At 44.5% G+C, this 12,323-nt stretch overlaps 1 protein-coding gene across 6 annotated transcripts in view; it reads left to right on the top strand.

Moving 5' to 3' along the window:
- Positions 1–12,323, top strand: part of KCNIP1 (potassium voltage-gated channel interacting protein 1) — a 391,780-nt gene that overhangs the window by 362,359 nt on the left and 17,098 nt on the right. The window contains exon 2 of one of the 6 annotated variants that reach the window (XM_034656746.1): positions 4,898–5,136. The exons of 4 other annotated variants lie outside the window; for them this stretch is intronic. The gene's annotated coding sequence lies outside the window, so the exon portion shown is untranslated. Of the gene's footprint in view, positions 1–4,897; positions 5,137–11,027; positions 11,049–12,323 lie in introns of those variants that run through there. One more of the 6 variants, XM_034656747.1, reaches the window with a different exon arrangement.

The following is a 12,323-nucleotide window of genomic DNA, read 5'->3' as shown; positions in this document are numbered from 1 at the left end:
AGGCACTTTGAGACTCATGTGATGAGAAATACTGCTGTCTCACAGCAAGGAATTTAGAAGGGTTAGGAATTCCAAGCCAGAGCTCCCATCTGGAAAGTTCCATCAAGGATCACTCTAGCTTAGTGGTTGCCACCCACCACTCCTCAGATTAAAAAGCTTCAGAGTCCTGTGACCCACTAATGGATTCTGCGATAATTAATCCTTGCTCGTGCATCCTCTTAAACTACAAAAGCCTTTCAGCTGGCCACCCTGGCTAATAGAGTAGTAGGTGGGCTCTCGGGAGTTGCACTCTGCTCACCCAAGCAGAGACACCCATTAGGAAACTCAGCGTCAGCTCTCCCCACCAAGTCAGAAGGGACTTTATTGAATGCCTTCAACGCGCCAGGTACTTCCTCTGCAGTGGTTCCTTGGATCCTAACGGACCCGGAGATGGGTGCTGCTATGCCCGTTTCACCACTGAGAACACTGAGTCTTGCAGGCTGGAAAGTTGACTCGCTCAGGCTCACCAGCTGCTGAGATTCAGAGCTGGGATTCAAGCCTGACTTTGACTGCAGAGCTCACCCTCACTCGCCTCCTGCTGATGCTTAATTCGGCTCCCTACCACCTTCCCCAGCCACCCTGTATAAGCCGATGTCTCCCATGAGCCTTTTCCGTCTAGTCCTGGAATCCTGCTTTGTTTTCATTCACGGCACACATCACCACCTCTGTTCCATGCTTTGTTTTCCACTTTTCATTCGCTGCCTTGTCGCCAGTGTCTACAAGAGTGGCTGGCACCCAGTAGGCATTTGGTGATTATTTGTTGAATGAGTGAACATGCCGTGAAAAGAACACTGACCTGAGTTGAATCCTGCTCTGCCAGGAATCCAATGTGTGACCTTGGACAAGTCCAGTTCACTCTCTGGGCCCCAGCAGCCACATCTGTGAAGTCAGAGGGCAGGATAAAAGCATCTCTTTGTAACTCGTATGCTCTGTGACTTATGCAGCCTGTCACCCAGAGCAAAGGCTGCTTTCATGCTCAGGAAAGGGAAACAAGATTGGAAATGCTAAATGGATGGCAGAGAGCTTGAAGCAGGGGAGACGGGAAGGGGTCCCTTGAAATCATTTGGCGTCTGCCCTCCTCAGACTGGGCTCTGAAATGCTCAAGTGCAGAAGTGCGGGAAGCTTGGATACAGGAGTTTGGCCCTTGACTTGTTGAGACACAGCAACAACCACAAAGACACGGGACTGGGCCCAGGGGTGACCCCTAGGATGGTCCCTTATGCCAGAAAGCATCTGACTCTCAGGCTGATGATGAGAGTAGTCTTTGTGCTTCTACTTAGCATCCGTGGTTTCAGGGAGGTCTCATGCAATCTCTTGGTTCCATTTCTTCTAATGAAATGGGAAAATTAATATTGTCCCTTTCCTCTCTGAGCCTCAGTTTTCTCATCTGTGAAATGGGAACAATATAACACTTCTTTCACAGGAGCTGTGTGATGTGAAAGTGGTTTATTAGACTAGAAAGCTGAAATGTACTGAACCAGAAGCCGTAAATCTACCCCATTCTCGCTACATCTAAGGACACAGCCCGAAACTGTACAGAGGTCCTCTCTAATCACAGGGCATCCACTTTGCTCCACGTTGCTTGGGACCCAAAAAATGAAATTGTCACGTTCCTAGATTATCAGAAAACACACAAAAGTCACTTGGAAAAACGTGGTATGGGGTAAGGGAAAGGGGCAGTTAAACTAGGCTCACAGACAGAAGCAAGTGATATAAATGAGTGATAATGGAGAACTGTCCCTTGGTCTTAGTTCTGGGGAGGTAATAGGGAGGAGTGGGGATTGCGGTTTACTAGACAGCACATGCCATGTCTAAAGCAAGCAGCCACTCCTCAGCTCCAACCAATTGTTGCCGTGGGATAATGTGATAATGCAGGCCGACACAAACATAATTCTAATTTCTAAAGAGAAGCCAAAAATCCATATTTTATGTGAAATAAATGTTGTCAAAATTCACTTTTAAAAGAAGTGAAACAACAACTGTACCCTGCGGGCTGCCAGACTGTGATTTCTAAACTAAACTGTCAAACGACAGAATTAGCCACTAAAATTAGCCAAATACTTCCCAGATATTCTCTTGGCTGCTTTCTCGGGACTCTGTATTTCCCATTTAGCTTCTTGTAGTTCTACTCACTTAGCGCAAACAATGAGCACTTACTTGGCACCTACTATGTGCAAAGTGGATATGGACATCATGGAAGGAGTGCGACACCAAAGATAAACACAAAACAAAAGCAGGCACAAAAGATAGTCTCTCCACCCATACCCTACCCCACCCCACTCCCGTAAATGAAATCCGCAACACACAAAGGTAGGTTCTGACACCTGCTGGGGGATGATTAGAGACAGTAAGTGCCTCAGGAGTTTGGACGGAGAGAGCTTTCCCTGTGGTGTCTGCAAGAGCTGTCCAGAGGAGATGGCTCTCAAGGCAGGTTTAAAGAGTGGCTGAAGTTGGGATCAGCTGATGACACACTCTGGCAGAGACAGAGGACTGTGGCTATTGCAGGAGACCCATGCTGGGTAGTTGTGGGCACTTGTGCTGGGAAGCTGGACTTTATCCTGAAGATTTCTCAGGAGGGAGCTGGTAGGTGGTAACGGGGCCAAGCTGATGGAAGGGGACCCCCTTATCCTCCTGCATCTCCAGAATGAAGAGTCTGGGCCCGGGCTCCGGAGGCCCCTCCAGGTCTGACTTGTCATTTCTTGTGTTTTGACTCAGAGCATGAAGAATAGACAAGCAGGACAGAGCTTCCCCTGACAGCCTCTTGCAGGCTGCTTCCTCAGGGCTGGGGGAGATGCCTTTACGGTAATGAGCTGGATCCTGAAACAATTCAGAGAGGCAGCGGGGCTCTGAAACAGGCAGTGTTTCCTTTTTTTATGATGGTTTCATTTTACATTTTTATTGGCTCTCCACTGATTGCTCTCGGGCTCTCTGACGGGATGTGAGATGTGCTGACATTTATAGAAATCAATACATTAATAAATCACGAAGTTCATAATGTCTGATTTGCTTCTAAATGAGACAGAACTATTATCACCATAAAGTTGCACATAAAATATGCCCAATTGTGATGTATTGTATAGTCTAATCAAAGGCATTTGAGTGAATGACCTTTCCCCAAAAGAAGGAAACAATTAAAGCTGAATAACGTCATTAATAATTCAAGGTATGTCTGCCCAGGCTTCATTTATTAAGTGCACAGTTAAGATGCTTCCGAGCCGAGTCCTGCAGATGACACCTTGCCATCTTCTCCCTGCCTCTGGGCAGGCAGGCATCCGCTCTCCGATGAACTGGCTGCAGTCCTTGCATTTGGCAGTACGCATTGCAGGCGAGGGTAATGTCCAATTCCCTTCTACAGCTAAGAAGCGGACCAAAACAATACACACGTTGACTGTCTGGATTATTAAGGGCAGAGGACATGGAGCCATGTAATAACTCTAGGGGAGAAGAGGCAGGAAATTTTCTCAGTGACGGTCAGTTATTATATCTATTGACTTACCACTCCAGGCCCTGCGTTTCTGGGGTCCACAGCTCACAGGCACTCCGCCCTCTTCCCTGGCAATCCTCAGACTGAGGTGCTCAACACTCTTTCGACGCTTGTGTTTGCTTATGTCCACTGCAGTTAATACAGAATGATACTCACTTTAGCCAGGTAGTGTCCAAACCGAGCTGGCAATGGGTGCTTTTCTGACAGAGCAAATCAGAGAACAAACAGATCTCCCTACATGGAAGGGGAACACACTTAATTAACTAGATCCATCAGAAAAGGTATAATCATGACCTAGAAAGTATCTACAGACTTGATTGGGGGATTCTGCCTTGGAGAATCACCCTTAAAATCATGGACGTAACACACTATTCGATAGAAATAACATTTTTGAGTACCCACTATGTGCAGAGAGCATTTTACATGTCTTATCTCCTTTAGACTCACGATTATGAGGTGGGTAAGATTAGAGCCGCAATGAGTCTGATAACCCTATACCTCCTAGGGACAGTGAGGTAATTAGATCAATCCTAAGACTATCACCATGCTCTCTGAGCTCACCAAGACAGGCACTTACTACGAGGATACATTAATACTGAATTCCAGCAAAAGCTCACTTGGCCAATCTCCGTTACTTCCTCACTTGTGATTATTCCGTATGGTGTACAGAACTTTATTTTCACAATAACAGCAACGCAGAGGTTGATTTGGTTGGATGGTAGAGGCTAGCCCACTTGATGGATTTGGTTGTCAGGCCCTGAGCACGCTAATTCGGAATAGCTAGGCATATGCCAGCGATTCTGACCTTGCAGCAGGGATGTGACGGAGCCGGCTCACACCCACAGACCGCGGGTTCCACTTCCCAAATTCACCTCCAGTGACTTCACGACGACAACCTGGTGGGAATATTTGCACCAAAGAAACTGGAAAATGGTGTCAATCAGGCTTGCCCCCCACCCCCAAATGCCAGTTGTTAAACATCCAGCAGCCTGCTGAAGCAAGCCCTCAGCTTGGAAACCATCACCTGGCAAGTTGTCAAGTTAGCTGGAGAGTGATGAACTACTCTTCAAAAAGCAGGCTGCAAGACAAGCTTTTCACACCTGAGCCTGACCTGGATCCACTGAGTTTCCACGAATGAGAAAATTCTATGCCTACCTGAGAGAAGTCCTACTCACGTGGCAATTTTACTTTTCCTTTGAGTAATTATTTTTGACCTCTCTCTGCACTTTCATATTTCCATCTTAAAACTAGCAGTTCCCCTCCCCATGGATACTCCTCCCTCCTTCTTCCTCATTTGCAGTGAATTGACATTTTAGCTTCTCAGTCAAGAGGAGCAACAAAATCCCATCTCTGTAATCCTCTTATTTCCTGCAGAAATATTCGAGACTCACTGATCCTGTGCAACGTGTGTCCTCCGTTCCCAGCCCAGGGCACCCACCACTCATGAACTGGCCATCTCCATGTGCTGGAACTTCAGAGCAGTGGACAGCCGAGACCAAAGGAGAAATGGTGGGAGGTTCCCCACTGCCTCTTGAATGTGAGCTGGTGGCAGGATTCGGGTCTCATGGGACTCATTGCTCCCTAGAGCTGTGGAGACTGCTGGTGCCACCTAAGTAAGTCATCCAGGACACTTTTTCCAGATACAGAGGTCCACTTAAAACATCATCTAGAGATTTCCACCTGTGGCTGAGACTCTATAGTGAACCTGGCATTTCTACTTTGCAGCCTGGCTTCGCTCAACTGAAATGTTGCTTTGGAGGCAAAGGGACACAAGAGTCCCTAACGTATGTGGCCTTGCTCCCTGTCCTGAAACACCATTTAGGGTTCCTTCTTTCTGCCAATCCTGGGATCTACGTGTTTCACTTCATTCCAGAAGTTTCTTTGTTTTTTCAGTCTTGTTGGGAAATGTGTGAATTTCATGCTGTCGCACGACAGAGTTGTAATTTATGTCACAGTCTGTGTAATGACTTTGTGGACTTTTAACAATTACAATATATTTCTGACCATTATCTCTACTACCACCACCTTCCAAGGTACATCTGACACTCCCCTTCCCACACACCCCATTCAAAGTGTTGATCTGAAGACCACGTTCAAAAACACGCTCCTTTTGGGAGAAAGGTCAGAGAACTGAAATACACTACATATGGAAGAATTTTCAAGTCATTTGATCTGGAAAATCTCCCATCTAATGGAAGTAGCAGTACTCAAAGATTTTTTTTGTAGCACTCTTTTTTTTTTTTTTCCAGAAGATTTTCAGGACCGGGGTATAAATGAATGAGAAATGTATAAATTCAATTTTGCTTAAAAGGGGCAGGAGGGTTTCAAGATTAAGAGAACAAACGCTTGGAGCAAAACATGATTTGAGTTTTATTGAAGCAAGAAGACTGGAAAAAATGTCCAGAACACTCAGAAAAATCTTTATCAAACCTCAGCTCAGCACTCCCGGGACTCATCGTTAAGTTTATAAAATTCAGAGCTGATGAGTTGTGTGTGCTGTGTGTGTCTGAGTGAGTTTATGACTCACCTCCAAGCCCTGGCTGTAAGAATCTCAGCCTCCAGGATTACACTTCAAGACCACATGGCACTTATCCCCCTGCATACCAACCTCCCCACCCACCCCACCGCCACTGGCTCCATACAGACACCAACAAGGATCCTCGTCCCTGATTATAATGGGGCAAGCTGTCAATCAAAAGATGGTGTTAAACTCACCCAGAATAAACAAATCGACCATGTCTAAGGGGAGGGAAAAGATCACATTTTCAAATGCCAGCATGCGTCTCTAATACAGTCTTTAACGTAACCAACATAGTTTAGGCACCCTGAAAATGAACCAACTGGAAGCACTAGAAACGTGATTTCAAGAGACAGCATTCAATTTTATGCACACTGTCACCTAAATTATTTGCAGCTCAAGTATGTCCTGCTCTTTAAATTTCCCTCTGGATTCAGTTTACATGGCGTCCCACGGTTTTGATCTGTCATATTTTCCTTATCATTTGGTTCAAAACACTTTCTAATTTCCATGAGATTTCTTCATCCATCCATGGGTTACTTAGGAATTCGAACCGTATTGCTTGATTTCCAAACATTTGGAGATGTCCTCTTTTTTCCTTCTTCCCTTGATTTCTTGTTTAATTAGACTGTGGATAGAAAGCATCCTGAATAATTTCAGTTCTTCTAACTTTGTTGAGATTGGCTTTTATGACATTTGGTAAATGTTCTCTGCGCACTTGACAAGACTGTGTGAGAGCTGTGGCAGGTGGGTGAAGAATTTCACTGCTATCAATGCAGACACGTTTGTTAATTGCATTGCTCATACCCTCTACACCCTTATCAATTTTTTTTATCAGTTGCTGAGAGAGGAGTTTTGAAATCTCCAATTATGACTGTGAATTTGCGATTTCTCCTTTTCTCTGTTAGCCTTCGTTTTGTGTGTATTTGGAAACTAAATTATTAGTGCATATTAATTTAGAATTGTTTTATCTTCCTAGTAGATGGTGTCTTCCTGATGATGCAAGCTCCCTCTTTCTCTCTAGCAAAGGTTCTTGTCTTAAAGTCTACTTTATCTGATGTTCAAAACTGCCATGGGTGCTTTTCTTGATGTGTGTTTGCACACTGTATTCTTTTCCAACCTTTCACCTCTACCTTTTCTGTGTCCTCAGGCTGGCAAACAGTACTGAGTTAGGGCTTGCTTTTTATCTGAGGCTTGCTCTCTTGTATTGAAGATTTTCTCTTGGTCGTTGTATTTCAGGTTTTACTGTGTTCCTCGGTGTGGTTTTCTTTGTGTTTATCTGCTTGGGTTTATGCTTCTTGAATCTGTGGCTTGATATCTGTGGTTCAATCTCGTTCCTCCAGTTTTTTAAATGATCAGTTGGTACCTCTTCAAATATTGCTTCAACATCATTTTTTATCTCCTCCCTTTTAGGGACTCCAGTTACACATATGTTAGAACTTTTCTTCACGTCCAATATGTCTCTTTTATGGTCTTGTCTGTATTTTCCATGTTTCCCTCTGTGTGTGCATCAGTCCGTGAATTTTTCTCTTGACCTATCCACCGAATCATTAATTCTTTCTTCATCTGTGCCCAACCTGCTGTTAAACTGACCTATTTAGTTGTCAGTTCTGGATAATATATTTTTTTAATTCTAGAACTTTTATATGTTCCAATTCTCTGGCGGAATCTCCATCTTTTTATTTTCTTTAGCATATCTCACCATTATTTTAAAGCCCACACTGGATAAATCCAACATTTAGATCACCTGTGAATCTATGACTATATTCTGTCTTCTCTTGGTCCTGTCCTTTATATGCCTGGCAAATTTACAGTGAGTGGTGAGCATCAAAATACAAAATGCAAACACCATCTGGCTGAGCCTTCAGCTTGTGCAAGGTAACTGAGGAGGGGCAGACAAGCTGAATCCAAATGGGGATTGAGCTCTTTTGAGGCTGGATTTCCATCTTTGAGAGGCCTGATCTATTTCTAATGTGCTCTTGCTCCCAGAACATAGTCCTTTAGGGGTCAAACTGAAAGCCTGAATGCTCACCAGGAACCCCCTGCCTAAAAGACCCTGACCTCCAGCAGCTACCCCATAACACTGTGAGCCTGCCAAAAGCTCTGTTCAGCTCTACAACCTTTGGGCTGTGGTTTTTGCTTAGTTTCCCTTGACCTCTGTCACTAATGATAGCTCAGGCTATTAGGTTCATGTCTGTGCTTCCCTCCTCTATGGCCCCCCCAGTCTTGGCCCCTCGAGCCCCGAATGTTTTAGTAGGACTAATCCCATTTTTGTCTTCCCAGATGCTGAAAGTTCTGCTACGCTCTTTGCTCAGTTTCTCAAGCTCACTGTCCATGCCACTTATAAATCAGCAGACACTGTGAGATGAAAAGCAGCATTGACCGTCAGGCTCACCTTAATGAGTTTTTCTTCCCTCCAGAATCATAGCTTCTAAAGATAGGATACCTTGTAGCTCTTTAATGCCTTCAAACACATGTGTGAGGCTTTTTTCTGCTCCCCACCACCACCAGCCCCAGGCTTCAGGTGTCTTCTTGTTGTTGTTACTATGGTAATTTTTAAAAATTTTTAACTGATGCATTTTTTAAATCCTCCTTTTCCTGTTGTTCTCAGTGCAAAGTCAGTTCTGCTACAGGAGAGCTCACCACTCCTGGGCCTTTTGGCTTCTATATCATTGCATATGCTATCCCCTTGTTCCCCTTTTCCTTGAAGACTTAAAAAGCACCTTGCCTTGAAGCCATCCTTGTCACCCCTTCCAATGCTGTGCCATCCAGGTGACATTCATTAAGAGCTTCCTCCTCTCGGTTCCCAAGTGTCTTAGCCATATCCACACCTCTTCCTACTTGGCACGATTTGCCAACGAAGAATTCCAGACCAGCATTCCATAGCATCCTACAAATAGGAATATTATATTTGGCCCATGCTGTATGTTTCCAATGTCAAGGCAATTGATAACAGCTGAGAATCAGGATACAATTTTTTAATTGTAGCAGTTCCTGAAAAAAATCTGAAGATCTGGACACAGCAACAACCGGCTGTGTGAGAGCTGTTTCCCTTTTACGGGGCAATGACTCACCCGTCTTCAGTCCCTACCAGTCTCTCCAGTGGTATACCCAGCACCTGACTCATCTCAGTTACCCACCTACTACTGTTGGCATTTGAGTTTGTAATCCTGGTCTGTGTGTGTGTCTCCCCACCAGTCGGAGAGCTCCATACGGACAGATGGTACATCTTTTCACCTCTCTCCCAATGCCATCCCTGGCATGGCAGCGATGGTCAACCCATATCTGTAGATATACCTCTAAAAAAATGCTACCTAAGTGTTTTTAGGGCTGTGAAACTATTCTGTAGTGGTGGATATGTGACATTAGACATTTGTCAAAACCCGTAGAAGTGTACCACACAAAGGATGAATTCTAATGTAAACTATGGACTTTAGCTAAAACTATTTCAGTCTTGGTTCTTGGGCTGTGACAAATATCCCACATCAAGGCAAGATGTTAATGCTTAGTGGAAACTTTGAGGAACTATGCATGAGAACTCTGTATTTTCTGCTCAACTTTTCTATAAACCTAAAACTGCCCTAAATTTCCTCTATTGGAAAAAGTAAATGAATGTAAATGCTATTAATCAGAGTGATAAAAGAAGGCAACTAAATCTGGCAAAATAAGCTTCTCCCAGGGGATTTAGGTCAGGGCACAAGAACAAAAATTCTTACCGGGGGATACTCACCTATACCACCACTTGCAGGGACAGCAGAAAACAAGCCACTGCTGTCTGGGGACGTGGATGGGGAGTGACCAAAACACACTTAAACTAATGGCTGGCCTGGCTTACACACTCTTGGTCAGGAGTGATAGAAGGACAGGAGGAGGGGCGCCTGGGTGGCACAGCGGTTGAGCTTCTGCCTTTGGCTCAGGGCGTGATCCCGGCGTTATGGGATCGAGACCCACATCAGGCTCCTCTGCTATGAGCCTGCTTCTTCCTCTCCCACTCCCCCTGCTTCTGTTCCCTCTCTCGCTAGCTGTCTCTATCTCTGTCGAATAAATAAATAAAATCTTTAAAAAAAAAAAAAAGGACAGGAGGAAGTTAAAATAATAGCCTACAGAGGAAAAACCAAGCTGACCCCCAAAAAGACCCCAAAAGGTCAGCAGGAGAGCAGCAAGTAGCGCCTCCCCCCCCATTTCCTGCTCTCTGGGACCTGGACCCACTCAACTCCATCGTACCATGGGAGGTTTTCCAGATCTGATGATTTGTCTTATGTTTTATATTCAGCCTAACAGGGGACTTCCCCTGCATCCACTCTGCTCACCCGTCCTAATGTGCTGATCAATTTTTTTCAACAGCCCTCCTTTTTTTTTTTTTCCTGCATCTTACTTATCAGGCTCAAGAAGGGAAGAGAGAAGCAAAGACTTGTAGATTGTAAGCTCCAGCAGAGCAGGGAACCAAGCTGTTTCATTCACTGAAATACGCAGAGCAGATACGTCATTGATGATTGTTGAATAAGCAAATACAGAATCCTACAAAATGCGCAGCTTCAAATTACAAAGTAACGGAGGGGGACAACGGGGCGTCTGTTGTGAAGGGTGCCACATAAGTCACTTTTCAATCAAACATGCGGGTATTTCCAAGGACCCATCCACATCCATGCATCCTCTGGCCCATGCCATCCCATCTCTCTTCAGGCTGCATGGCTGCATGGCTGCGGGCATGCTCAGTGAGCCCCCTGCTGGGAGCCGTGGGCACTGCGAGGTGACCCATTGCTCTTGCCTGTTCTGACGGTGGGAAAAGGATAGGGAGAAGGTCAGCTCCAGCTCTGCTGCAAGATCTCTTTGCATATGTCGAGCTGGACAGTGACCTGGAGACCCTCAGAGTGGAATCTCCATGGAAAATAAGGAAAATAAGTATGTTTTTTGTGGGGTTTTTTTTTTTTTTGATGAATGGATTTGGTAAAATGTTTTCTTACTTTTTCCTAGACATCGCCTGGTGGTATTACCAGTATCAGAGAGGTAAAAAAGTTTAAACTAACTTGACTACTTTGGTCACATTACTTTCAAAAGAAGAGCTTCTTAATCAAGTATATTTTGCAATTAGTCTACTCACTCACCAATTTTCTCTGCCCCTTGTTAGAAACCCCACATAGATAGAAACAGTTGGAAACATGCTTTAGAGACAAGTTATAGGAAAAGCTTTGCTCCCACTAAAAAACTGATATGTTTCTTTCTCTCATGGACAACAAGGTATATGGAAAAGCTCAGAGCCAGTTTGTGGCTCAAGTGTAGCCACTGCTTGGAACAAATGACCTGAATTCCTAAGTTCTCTTTTTCCCCCATGGTCTTGACCTCCTAATCTAATCAACATTTTCTAGGGCAGTTTTTTCTTATTACCTTATCTCTTTATTTTATTATATTTATTTCATATAATCAGTTTTAAGTCCTTTGTGAAGCAAAGCGGAATGTGTTTAAGTGAACAAATAGTGAGGGAGAGAAAAGTTGGTTGGCTGGGTGGTGAGTGAGGTAGGAAAAGGTAGGTAGGTGGGAGGTAAACAGGCAGAGATCAGGAACCAAAAACTCAAATGCCTATGGGGTCAGGAAAGTAGCATAAATGAATTAAGTGAGCCACAGGTGAAAAGGGGGAGCACTAGAGGCTTCGGCCCCTCAAAGGGAACAGCTCAGGTCCTGTAAACTATTGCTTTGTGAGAATTTGAGACCAAAGATGTCAGATAATCCCATTTTCCAAGAGAAATAAAAAAATCCTATTTTAGCCAACCTCTCATCTTTAAATATTGGCAGTTAATTAAAAAAAAAACCCACCATATTTTATAGACCAAACAAGACCTATCTTTGGGCTGCATTCCATGTCAAGGGCTACCATTTTGTAATGTCAAAACCAGATGGGTGATTATGAAATCTAACCCAGAGATCCCAAGATGGATAGACTATTTTCTAGTCCAGGGAGAAGGAGGTCATCATGATCATGGTTTTTTGACCATCGTCATGGTCATGGAGCTAACAGAGGAGACACCTCACTAGTGAGGAGACCAAAGGCTCGGGTCCTCCTCCAGCTCATAGTCTGAGGGTCTGACTTGTACACCAGCACAGAGCTTGTCAGGAGCAGAGCTCCTAACATTGCAAACTTTGTAACATTGGTTACAAACCAATTTGAGTCTGTGCTTGAAGGAAGAGGAAGCCGGTGTAGGGGCACATGGAAGCCAGATCTATCAAAGAGACCCTGGACTGGTGGATTCGAGGTCCCGTTCTTTCATGGACTGGCTGTGTGACTCA

Source organism: Ailuropoda melanoleuca, chromosome 3 (genome assembly GCF_002007445.2).
Source record: "Ailuropoda melanoleuca isolate Jingjing chromosome 3, ASM200744v2, whole genome shotgun sequence".
NCBI classification, from domain to species: Eukaryota; Metazoa; Chordata; class Mammalia; order Carnivora; family Ursidae; genus Ailuropoda; species Ailuropoda melanoleuca.
This window is presented reverse-complemented; position numbering and strand designations above follow the sequence as displayed.